The following is an 11944-nucleotide window of genomic DNA, read 5'->3' on the forward strand; positions in this document are numbered from 1 at the left end:
TTTGTGAAGTTTGGTGGCACGAAAACGCAAAGCCCAACGTGATAACATGAATGTTGGCGGCACGAAATCCAGGCCAACGTGATAAAGTGAGGTTGGCGGCACGACATCCAGGCCCAACGTGATAAAGTGAATGGTCAGCGGGATAAGACCCAGTCCTACCATCCAATTGGTCAAGAACTTGAATTTGATTTGTCAGGAATCAAGAAATTTGATTTTCCAAGTAACAAAAATTTGAATTTGATTTTTGATTTTTGACTTTTGAATTTTCTGATTTTTCGAGAGAATTTTTCAAAAAATAATTTGCCCCAGTGTAGGGCCTTCTCTTTCCCTTCTTTCTTCTCTTTCTTCGGCGTCGGCCTTCCACATCGCCAGATGCTCTTTCGTCGATTTCAACTATGAATACCTGCACAGGGGGCTTTCATGCATTCAAATTTTCATGAAAAGGGCAGCGTGATTGACTTGAAAAAATACATTATTTGATTCTTGGACGAAATCCTCAATTGGATTACACAAATATTTGCCCCTGTGTGGGCTTATTTTGTGAAATCTCATAAACAAAAATTTGCCCCAGTATGGGCCCACTTGACTGCAAAAATTGGTTCAGATGATTTCCCATTTACTTGAACAAAGAAAAACCGCACTTTCTAAAATTTAGAAAAGAGTGCACATATACAACAATGTGAAGAAACTTTAATCGTCAAGTTTGAACTCATGCAGAAATTTCATGATGAATTCCTCGAAATAACACCAAATTTAAGAAGAAGATTTCTTCCTTACTTTTAGCATTGGTGCTTAGGGTAACGGGTCACCACTTCTGGTTGACTCATCTTTTCAGGACCAATCAAGTGACTTTATTTTTGAAATGGCTAAGGAAATGGGAGATAAGAATCTGTCTCATTTTTGTGCCCCAGTTGTATGTAATCCATTCAATGTCACATCTTAGTGAAAGCAAAGAGTTTGTTACCCTTATTTTCAAGAAAACTTAGTCAACATACAAGCTTTCTAGGCTTGTAACGTATGGACAGAAGTGATAGCTAAACATGTGGAAACGGGTTATGCCCTTATGATCACAAATGATTTGATGAATTTCTTATGAGCATGATCCTCACTTTGGATTGTCATGAAAGAATAAGTCAACGATGGACTTTATTAGCTTGTAATTTGGCTTGAAAACGATAGTTTAAGACTTTCAAGGATATTGCACCATAGGTCGCATTTTTCCAAAATTGCCCCTATTTTGAAATCAAAAGATCTCAGACTTTGTTTGCATTTTTCTCATCACTCACCAGAGACTTCAGCGTCGAATTTTCTGCATTTTCTTGCATTTACTTTTCTTTCTTTGCTTTTTGCCTCTTTTCCCTTTCCCTCGAGCTGATGGGTTTTCACATGGTGAGTAGCGTCAAACTCATACTCAAGCAATTCAGAAATACAGCTAAAATTTTCCGGCATCAGAAATTTTCTTGACAGGGCCATTGCAAAGAACAGAAGTCAGGACTTTCGGCTTTTGTAACGGGGTCAGGTGGGGTGCTTAGAAAAGTTAAGGCTTGAAAACGGATTTCAACACTGGTTTGAAGAATCTGAGATCGCATTGTCGCGCCAACCCTATTTTAGGGTAAAATCAGAATTTGCCTCAGTTTTTGCTCAATTGAGGCTTTTTCTCTTTCATTTTCTTTCTTTTTGATTTTTTTTGGCCTTCGGCCATTCTTTGAAATTTCACAAAATTTGCCCCAGTTTACTTTTGAACTAAGGTTCTCTTTTCTTCTTTTGCCTTTTGATTTTGTGGGTTTTCACTTTTTCGCTTCTTGAAATTTTCTTTTTCAACCCAACTTGCCCCAGTGTGGGGTTTGCGATTCTCAGGGTTTGCCAAATGAAGTATTTTATTCTGAAGGCTCAAAAGGGATAACTAGGGATTGAATGTTTGATTGGAAAAGAAGATGGCCTGACTTGTATTCTGTTCCTTACAATAACTCTGAAAGGAAATTTTCATTAATGGGAAATTTTTGGCGTGTATCTGAATCAATTGAGTGAGGAAGACCCTTACTCATCCATATTTGTGAAACATAGGCGATTCACATGGACAAAACCCCTTCTTTTCTTTTTTTCCAAAAATTGAAACCCAGATAGATTCAAATTTCTCCAATTTGTGATTCCCTCTTTTTTCCCTTTTGGCATTTTTGCTTTTCTCTTTCCTCCCTTTTTCAAAATTTCCCAATCTCCTTCCCCAATGTGGGGTGCGATCATATGTGCACTCGAAAAGAACCACCAATTTAGCTCAAACGAGGATGCAAGGGATGATCAGTGTTTAGATTGTAGAAATGACGGCCAAAGTATCATTCTTATACCTCATGACAACCGAAGTAGCGAAATGGTCATTGAAAATCCATTCTTCTTTTGATATTTGAAAATTTTTCAATGAAGGGTAGTGATCATTAAGACCCTTATTTGAAACGAAATTATTCTTTTAGAAGCTCAAATGGGAGAGTAAATGATGAAAATCTGTATAGGTAATGAAACGAATGCTTGAAGTATCATTCCAAATTTTCCAAACAAATAAGAATAATGCACATTTTTGCTTTCACTTAGATGTGAATTGAATCTGGTTAAACCAATGGGCATTTTCAAGCAAAGATGGCCCCAATTTGCAATTTATCAATCAATGTGACTGATTTTATTTTGGAATTAAGTGAAGGAGAAAGGTATCTCATAGGGCCTTTTGAGTGACCATCTTTTAATTCTGAACACTCTTATTATGAATTTTCAGGCCGGAGGTTAAAAAAAATCCCAATTTAGTCTTATTTCTTCAAATTCATCATGAAATCTCCAATGAATAAGAATAAAGAATGAAATGTACATAAATATACACAAAACAATGATTGTCCAAAAATTTTATTGCTGAAAAAGTTTGAAACAAAATTTCTCATTCAATTACGATACAAGTGAGAAGAGAGAAACTTGTAAAGAGCTCCACATATACACTTTTTGTCTCCTTTTCAAATATACAAAATTTCCCTTTGGAAAACAATTACAACATCTCTCAGAGGGTTTTCATCGTAGGATCCGCCCAAGAATCAAATAACACTTATACTCTTCAAACTTTATTGGACTAAAATTATCATCAGATATAGAAGAATATTTTCATCTTATTGAAACATTTTTATGAATGCAGGGGAGGGGAAAACAAAAGAAAATACCCCGAGTTAGTAATCAAGACTATAAAATCGGTATGCATGCCCTATGGGGGAACCCTTTTATGCCAAGGGTAGGCCTAGCATGAAAATGCAATCCTCCAGAGCAGGCACTATACAATACCTGATGGATCCAATCAGCTCATGGAGTGAAAAATAATTTTGAAAGAATTTGGTCAATTGGGGTGACGAGAGATTTGTCAAAATGAGGACAAAGTCCGAATGGATTGCTACTTTGATCGATGCATGAAATAATGTGTAAAAGGGGCTGATTGGAATGTCTCAATTAATTTATTCGGTGACCCTTAGACTTAAACCCTAAAAAGGGAAAAAACGGGTCAAATGGATTGGATAAAATTGATGATTTATTTAAAAATGACCAAATTGCCCTAAAAATAGGTAAACTGGTCAAATGAATGAAATAAAATTTGATTTATTCAAAAATTGATCGAATCACCCTAAAAAGGGTAGATTGGTCAAATGAATGAAACTTGATTTATTCAAAATCGATTCGATTGCCCTAAAAATGGGTGAACTGGCCAGATGAATGAAAAAGAGATTGATGATTTATGCAAAAATCGACCAAGTCACCCTAAAAGGGTAAAGTGGTCAAATGAATTAAATGATTTTTCAAAAATCGACCGGATGACCCTAAAAAGGGTAAATTGGTCAAATGACCCTAAAAAGGGTAAATTGGTCAAATGACCCTAAAAAAGGGTAAATTGATCAAATGACTTGACGATTTATTCAAAAACGACCGGATGACCCTAAAAAGGGTAAATTGATCAAATGACTTGACGATTTATTCAAAATCGACCGAATGACCCTAAAAAGGGTAAATTGGTCAAATGATTTGATGAATGAATTTATTCAAAAATGATTAAATTGTACTAAAAGTGAATGAATTGAAAAAAAATGGATTGGATAAGATGGATGATTTGTTCAAAAATCGATTGAATTATTCGCCCACTGGGTGGTTTCAAGAAATCATTACAATGCCTTGGTCTATGAGCCTCTAAAATCAAAATTTAGCCTCTATATTTATCGTCTCAACAATGAGGAATCATTTGTGAATATTCTTCGAATATGTCCTTTTACGCAAGGGAATTTTACCAATTTTGAGAAAATGGCCAAAAAGTGATTATTAGATGCTCATATTCCAAAAATTGCTTCATGAAAATGATCGGATCTTTACCTTACCTTGTGCACTACCCCTTCGGATGATACGAGAAAGGTAAACGTGCAAGTCTCATTTGGATTATACATCCGAGACATGGGGTGGCTTATTCCTAACACGGGATCCCCTAAATGGCATTCCCTTTCTAGGGTTTATGCGTGATGCCAGTTTATTAAAGCAATGTAAATATGCAACAAATATGGCCTAGAGGACAAAATAATGCAACGGGGGGAAAGGGTCTAAACATGAAATGTATTTACTGAAAGATAAATGCAAAGACTGAAATTTAGACATGTGAGCTATCTAGTGGGTGAGTCACTAAAAGAGTGCCAAAGAGGCCCCTTATTGCTAAGGCACATGAATGCAATCCAAGAAAACAAAAGAATGGTTAGTGCAATTGATAGTACACATAACACATTGGGAGCAATTAAGAAAAAAGAAATACAATAAAGCAAGTAAAAGGGGTGGAACCCCCTCCCTCGTGCCTAATGTGCTTAAGAAAAGGTGAGGCCGACTCTACCCGAGGTTATTCTAATATGGATGCATGCGGTTTGGTTCACTAATGCCTAGACTCGATAAAGCTTCGGCTCCCAAGCCTTCAGACCTAAAGGCAAAGGGTCATCACTCCCAAGGCCTTTGATCGGTGGCTCGAGTGATCCCTTAGGTAGCGCTATGGGCGCAGAGCACACCAGCCGCCTACCCAAGGCGATCGATCCTAATCCTACAAGGCGGTGTGGGAAACGCCCACGAAAAACAAAATAAAATGGGATAAAAGCAAGTAAACGTGCACGTATGAAGTGTTCCCCTATTTTGAGGGAAGGGGTGAGAACCACACGAGGCTCTAAAGGTGACACACCCCCCCAAATGCAATGCAAGCGCGAGATAAATAAGTAAACATACATCCAATCAACCAATCACACGTACGTGAGTGAGGGAATAGTTGGATACGCGCACGAGGCAAAAGGCCCTAAAAATGGAAAGTGCAACCCTAATATCCAAATGCAATGCATAAAAAAGGGTAGAAAAAGGAAAAGAATGGCCAAGTCAAATGCTCGGACCCACTTAGGAAGTCCCCAGTGGAGTCGCCAACTGTCGCGCCCCACTTTTCGAATGAATGAATTGTGTGTGAAGTGTGGTGTGAACGTGTGCAAAATGAAAAGTAAATAGGCCATGGGACTTTGGAAAGCGACGATTTGGCCAAATGAAATTTTAAAAAGGGTTTTTTAAATATGAAGACGGAGTCGCCACTTGGTATAGATTTGGGGTGTACCAAGTCACCCAAAAAGTGTTTTTAAAAGACAAAGTAGCAAAACCCTTTTTTAAAACGACTCCTAGTCCACGTAAGCCAAAGAAAAAGGTTCGGGGGTCACGTTTGACAAAGGGGAAGGCAAGGATAGAATCCAAGGCACCCCTTTGACCTAGCCAAGGCTAGTTGCGCGACTTAACCAATTTTTCCTAATTTTTCTACCCAAGGTATGTATCGCGTATTGGATATGTCTATATGAATGCAAAAACCTAGACCTAGGGGGATTGGGGGAAATTTCTCTTCAAAGGTTGAGTGGTGCCAATCACATTAATTGTGAAGCCCAATAATGATCCTTTTGGAGAGGTCACACCTAAACCTAAATGACGTGAAAAATGAGTGGAATGCATGCCATGTGAAAGTGTGAGTTTGTGTGAAGTGAGAAAAATGATAAAAGTAATAAGATAAGAGTGAAGGTGTGCAAATGTAGATGAAAGTACTCGTGTGCGAGTGAAGATAAAATGCTCGTGTGCAAGTGAAGATAAAAGGGTTCGTGTGCAAGTGAAGATGATAAAAAGGTGCATGTGTGCAAATGAGACAAAAGTGAAAGTGTAATGATAGAGTGGATTGAGAATGCATGAGCCTAGGGAATTCATGCAAATTGGGTACGGGGAGACCTAAATTGTGACTTGATTTTCCCTTTGATTAGAAGGCGAAACTAGCGTGCTAAGGCTATCGAGTAGCCACACTCGCTCGTTTCCCTTATCAGAAGGGGACTCTCATGCAAATGTACACTATAACTATCATGATATGCAAAAATCCTAAAAAGAAGGGAAAGGGGGTTCAAGGAGCATGCCAAGTGATAAAAACTAAGAAAAATGCATGATATGTGGTGAACAAGCAAATGACATGCTAATGGGGGGAAATCCCTAAGGGTCTAGCGTTGGACTAGCCCATTCTATGAATTCCGACTAGCGTTGGACTAGCGGAAACGTACATTCATCCATTCCATTCATTCATGGCTAGGAAAGCAAGTAGACATGCCAAAATACTCGTAAACACATAGCACATAACATTTAGCATGCTCGACTAGATGCAGGAGCCTAATAAAGCAATTAACATGTAGCAACAAAAACAAGCAAGCAAGGGGAAGGGGAAGTGGACCAGATGCTCTTCGAGCCCTATCTATTACAAGCCAAGAGGTGTACACATACCCCATAAAAGCATAAAGGGGAAGGGGAAATGGACAAGATGCTCTCCGAGCCCTATCTATTACAAGCCAAGAGGTGTACACATACCCCATAAAGCTTAAATAAACGTAAAAGCAATTAAATGCACGCAAGGAGGTAAGGAAAGCGGGGTAGGCATGCATATTCACATAACACGTAGGAGCACGTAAGGTCAAATGTAGTGCAAGTGAGGGATAGAGTGTACCTCCCTTGAATTGACGCCCCAATGAAGTGAAATTATTCAATTACCCTCCAAAATAATAAAAAGGTCAAGGCACCACTTTATTTAAGAAAAATTAAAAGAAATGGGCAAAACAAGGCTCACTTAGTCATAAAGTCCCCAAGGTCATGACTTAAGTGCAATTGACAAAGCATGGTAATTAGTTGAAGCAAAGCAAGCAATGAAATTGCAAAAATTAAAACAGCCAAGGACCAAATTGAAGAAAACATTTAATTGGTTGGGTCATAGCGGCATTAGTTAGAAACCAAGGGGTCAAAGTGCAATTTTCAGAATTATTTTTGCATGCATGCAGACTAACGTAAGATAACATTCTACAACAAGAAACAAGCAATTACTGCACTTTCTGTTTGCAAATTCATGTCCCCAGGCAACTTTTGATCAAACTTTCTCAAACAAAACCAAAACTCTAAACTAAACCACCAAGTACATAACTTCAACATCTAAAAATAGACTAAAACAAAAAAACTTGGCAAGTGATTATATAAGTGCTGGAAAATTTTCATGCGCAAACCTCTTTCAATTTCGGCAAAAACAGATTCCATACAACAACTTTGAGATTGCTTCCATTTAAACATCACTTAACAAATCAATTAGATGGAAGAAATCCAAGCAAAGTGGTCATTCGAATGCTACAAAGAAAGAAAAACAAATCTGCAATTTGAAGCTATTATTCTGAATTTGCAAACGAGACAAACATTCCTGCCCAGGATCCCAACGTATCTTCACCCATTCAACACAAAGTGCAGATATTTACGACAAAAGTAGATAGAAATCTAACAGACTTAAGGACAAAAATGCAATAAGATGAGCTAGAAAACATGCCAACATTTGAGAAGAGAAACTGCTGCAATTCTCTTTAGCAACTTATCGAGACAGGAAAACCAGTTTTATGGGAGTGTCTCGTGGAGATTCTGAGTTCTTACAACTTCAACAATATCTGGTGATTCACCTAGACGTGCTCGTGTGAAGTAATTCAAACAAAATCTGCTAATTCAACAATCAAAACCTGAAGCAAAGACTTCAAATTACTCTTATTAACACTACCTAACACGAATATCTATCCCAGGAGATTCAATCAAGGCAACTGGATAAAAAAAAAATTGCAGCAAAGAAAAAGTGGAAACTTGCTGTCAATCATGGAAAAACCATCGCAGTCAAGCAACATGAACATTTCAAGCAAGCAGAAACTTTGGCACTATAGCCTTTAGACACTTAGCTACTGAACTACATTAACATTTCTGCAGCAGATTTCTGATACTCTAAAGGTTCCAGCCATTGCACGCAACAAATTCTGGTACCAAGCCCAAGTCAAAAGCAAACATTCATCCTTACTTCCACAGCATCTAACATCGGACAAATCTTCATTAGCAAAAACCAAAGCTAACAGACTCATCAATCAATATGCAATCTGACCCAAACGAAAATGATATATTCAGTAAACATGCATCATGCAAAGACCATTAAATGCCGAACGAAGGAAAACCAGACAGCAAGGGAAAGGCTGTGGCAAAAAACAAAAAAACATCAAACGGATCTTGTTCTTCATGCAAAAGTACGTTAAATCAAACCAGGGAGGGAGACATGGTTACCTAAGGGTGTTCTAAACCCGGATGGAAGCAAAGAGTCGTGGGAAGGCTGTACAGAATCTGGGGAACGAAGCAAAGGAATATCGCCGCCGTAAAACATAGCGCTGATGAACCCGCCACTTGGAGCTTCCATTTAGCTGTCTTAGAGATGTTTTCAGTCGATTGTTGCTGAACGAAAGCTGCTCCCAGACATCCCAAGAAGGTGTAGGAAAAGAGATCTCTCAGAAATATAGACTATCTAGATCTGAAATGAGTGAGAACAGGGTGAATCGCCAGCCTGGTTCATCATCCGGGCAAATTTCTGAAAATGTTTCCTTCTTGTTTTCCTCTCACTTTCTTCTTGCTGGTCTCTTTTCTTTTCCTTTTACTCTCTGATTTCTCGAAACTCTCTCAATCCCTCGGCCCCTTTTTGTTGTTCTCTACCCCAGCCGCCAACCCAGAATCCTTCCTTTGTTTCCTTCTTTTGCCGTAAGCTTTTTCTTTTCCTCGATGCCCTCTCTCGATTTCTCTCTTTCGGCTGCTGCTCTCTCTCGTCCCCCCTTAGCTCTCCTTCCCTCTGATTTTTCCGTTCACTCCAGATTTGCAGCTATCACTTCCCTTAAACCCCAGCCGTTCACTCCTCAGATGAAGCCCTTCCCCTCAGTTTCTCTCTTTCCCTTTGCTGGTTTTCTCCCTTAGCTTTTTTTTGCTGTTTTCTGTCTTTCCCCCGATAAGGATCCCTTTGCGGCTGATGTTTTTTTTTCTTTTTGTACCATCTCCCAATCCCCTAAAACCCTTCCTTGAATGGCGAGGATGAAGGCTAGCCTCTGCCTTCATCCTGCCCCTTCATGGCACGCATGAAAATGCCCTTGGCAAGCTGCAAAAAGAATGCAGCCTGCCTGCCACGAACCCTCTTTTTTTTTTTTTTTTTTTTTTTTAACTTAACAACTAACCGATTTAATCAAATAATAATAATAACAAAAGTAACTTAATTAACATTGGATTGAATAAACAAAAATAAAACTAGAAATAACAAAATGCCACTTTCAATCTTCCATTTTTCATTTTTTTCCTTTTTCATTTTCCATTTTTTATTGTTTTTCCTTTTTTTCCTTTTTTTTCAAAATAACTTAACAAAAATAAGTAAGATGCTAAAAGATTGATTTTAAAAGACATAAAACACATTTTTTTTGGAACGCTTTTTCCTTTTTCCCTTTTTTCATTTTCAACAAATTCTATGATAAAACTTAAAAATAAAAATAAAACTGGAAACTAAAAACTAAAAATGAACACGACAAATAAAAACTAGAAAATGAAATTACACCAAAAATTTGGTGTCTACACATTTCATATATCAGTTCATATAACTTTCCAATAACTTTCCAATAACTTTTCAATAACATGTGAAACAATAAGTGAGAGTGATAAAGTACACTCTCACATCAATCCATTAACATACAACATCTCAAGTTCAAATATCAAAGCCATATAATAGCACACAAGTGAGTAGTACACTCACCAATCAATTAAGTGCTATTTCATGCACTTCCGTCAGGAGAATGTCGTGAGCTATCGTCACGCCCTAGAACATGTAAACAAATACCATAAGACTCGATAACGAGTCATAAAGTCAAACCAATTATCGCCCAATAGGGTTTCATGCATGGAAATTCAAGGGTTAAATACTTAACCTTTACTCAAGTCGAGAATATAGTTTTCTAAATCTCGAGTAAAAATTCGGGCAGCATGCCCTTTGTGTTTACCAAATTTTCCAGCCATAAGGCTTCATTATTTTTCTTCAATCACAACCCAACAACACACATATAAGCATTTCATGTCAAGAGCCGTTCCATAGCTCACAATATCATAAAACAAGAAACCATACCGAGCCATAAACAACACCAATTCACAACCCCAATAGGGTTTTATAAACATATACAAGCATGAAAGCAAACCAGAAATTAAGAAAGGCTTTAATGTTGGCCTTGATAAGAAAACCGGTTTTGACGTCATAATGCGGTAATGGCACTACTCTCACTACAATTATCGGTTAGGGGTGTAAGACCCACCGTTTCGAAGCTATGAAACAGGGATACAACAATGTAGAAGGCCTCTCAGTCCAAATCCTAGCACAACTAGGTCAAAAGTGCCAAATACCAAACCAGAATTACCAAAACAGATTTTCAAAACACACAAAACTGTAATACGTCAATCTCAGCCTACACAGGTCCAAATGCCGAAATTCCAAAGGCATAAGTTAGCTAAGACATCCAGCTACATTTCCTCAGAAGACACCAACTTCAAAATCCAAACCAATACCAGTCCAAACAGGCAATTACTATCGCAGTTCGGACATTCTGTGCACCAAAAACAGCAACAGTAAAAATGGCATAACTCACTCTACACTAGTCCAATTGCCCTGAAATTTTGCAGGCACACTAAACTCATCAATACCTACAACTTTCATGTTTTGAGCAAAGTCCAATTCGGCCTCTAGCTATGACCTAAAATTTCGGACAGAATAGGGGTTCAAGAACCCTAACTTTTCACATTTCATTCCAAATCCAAAATTGATTGCATTTAACAACAATTCACACCTACTAGAGCCAAAGCCCCTTATTACCAAGCATCATACTAGTCCACAACATCAAAATCATATGAAACCAGAAAATTCCTCATAAAATGGAAAACTTCACCAAATCAAGCCAAACCAAGAAATAAATCATATAATCCAACACTCAAGCCACTTCTAAGCATAATATAACCATCATTAGGTGTAGTAGGGTGTTCAAGCATTACTTACCAAGAAATTAAGAGAGATAGAGAGGTTGGCCACCTTAGAGCTTCAAAACAACTTCACTAATACACTTACAAGCACTAGAAGAAAGGTTTTTATGGAATAGAATCTAGCGTAGGCTTTTGTTCTTGCAAGATTGAGTGAAATGGAAGCTTGAGAGTTGAAGAAATTCCTTTCTTCTTTGCAAGGAGAGGGCCGGCCATAAGAGGTAAGAAAATGGTGATTTTTGTGCATTTTTTTGATATTTAAACCTTTGGTAAAAAAAAAGTCAAGAAAGTGAATAGTGTTTCTTAAAGTCCAACAAATGAGAAGGTGACACTTGTCACCTCCATAAATGCATCCTTATCATTCTTTTCTCTCTCTCACATCAATCACTTCACACACACTACTTATCTCTTAACACCCGATAAAATTTTCACAGTATCCGAAACTTAACCTTATTGGCCGAATTTTTCCAAACTTTTCGCACTAGTGGGTCCCACGTCCACTATTTACTCTTAATTTTCT

Source organism: Coffea eugenioides, chromosome 2, assembly GCF_003713205.1.
Source record: "Coffea eugenioides isolate CCC68of chromosome 2, Ceug_1.0, whole genome shotgun sequence".
Lineage (NCBI taxonomy): Eukaryota > Viridiplantae > Streptophyta > Magnoliopsida > Gentianales > Rubiaceae > Coffea > Coffea eugenioides.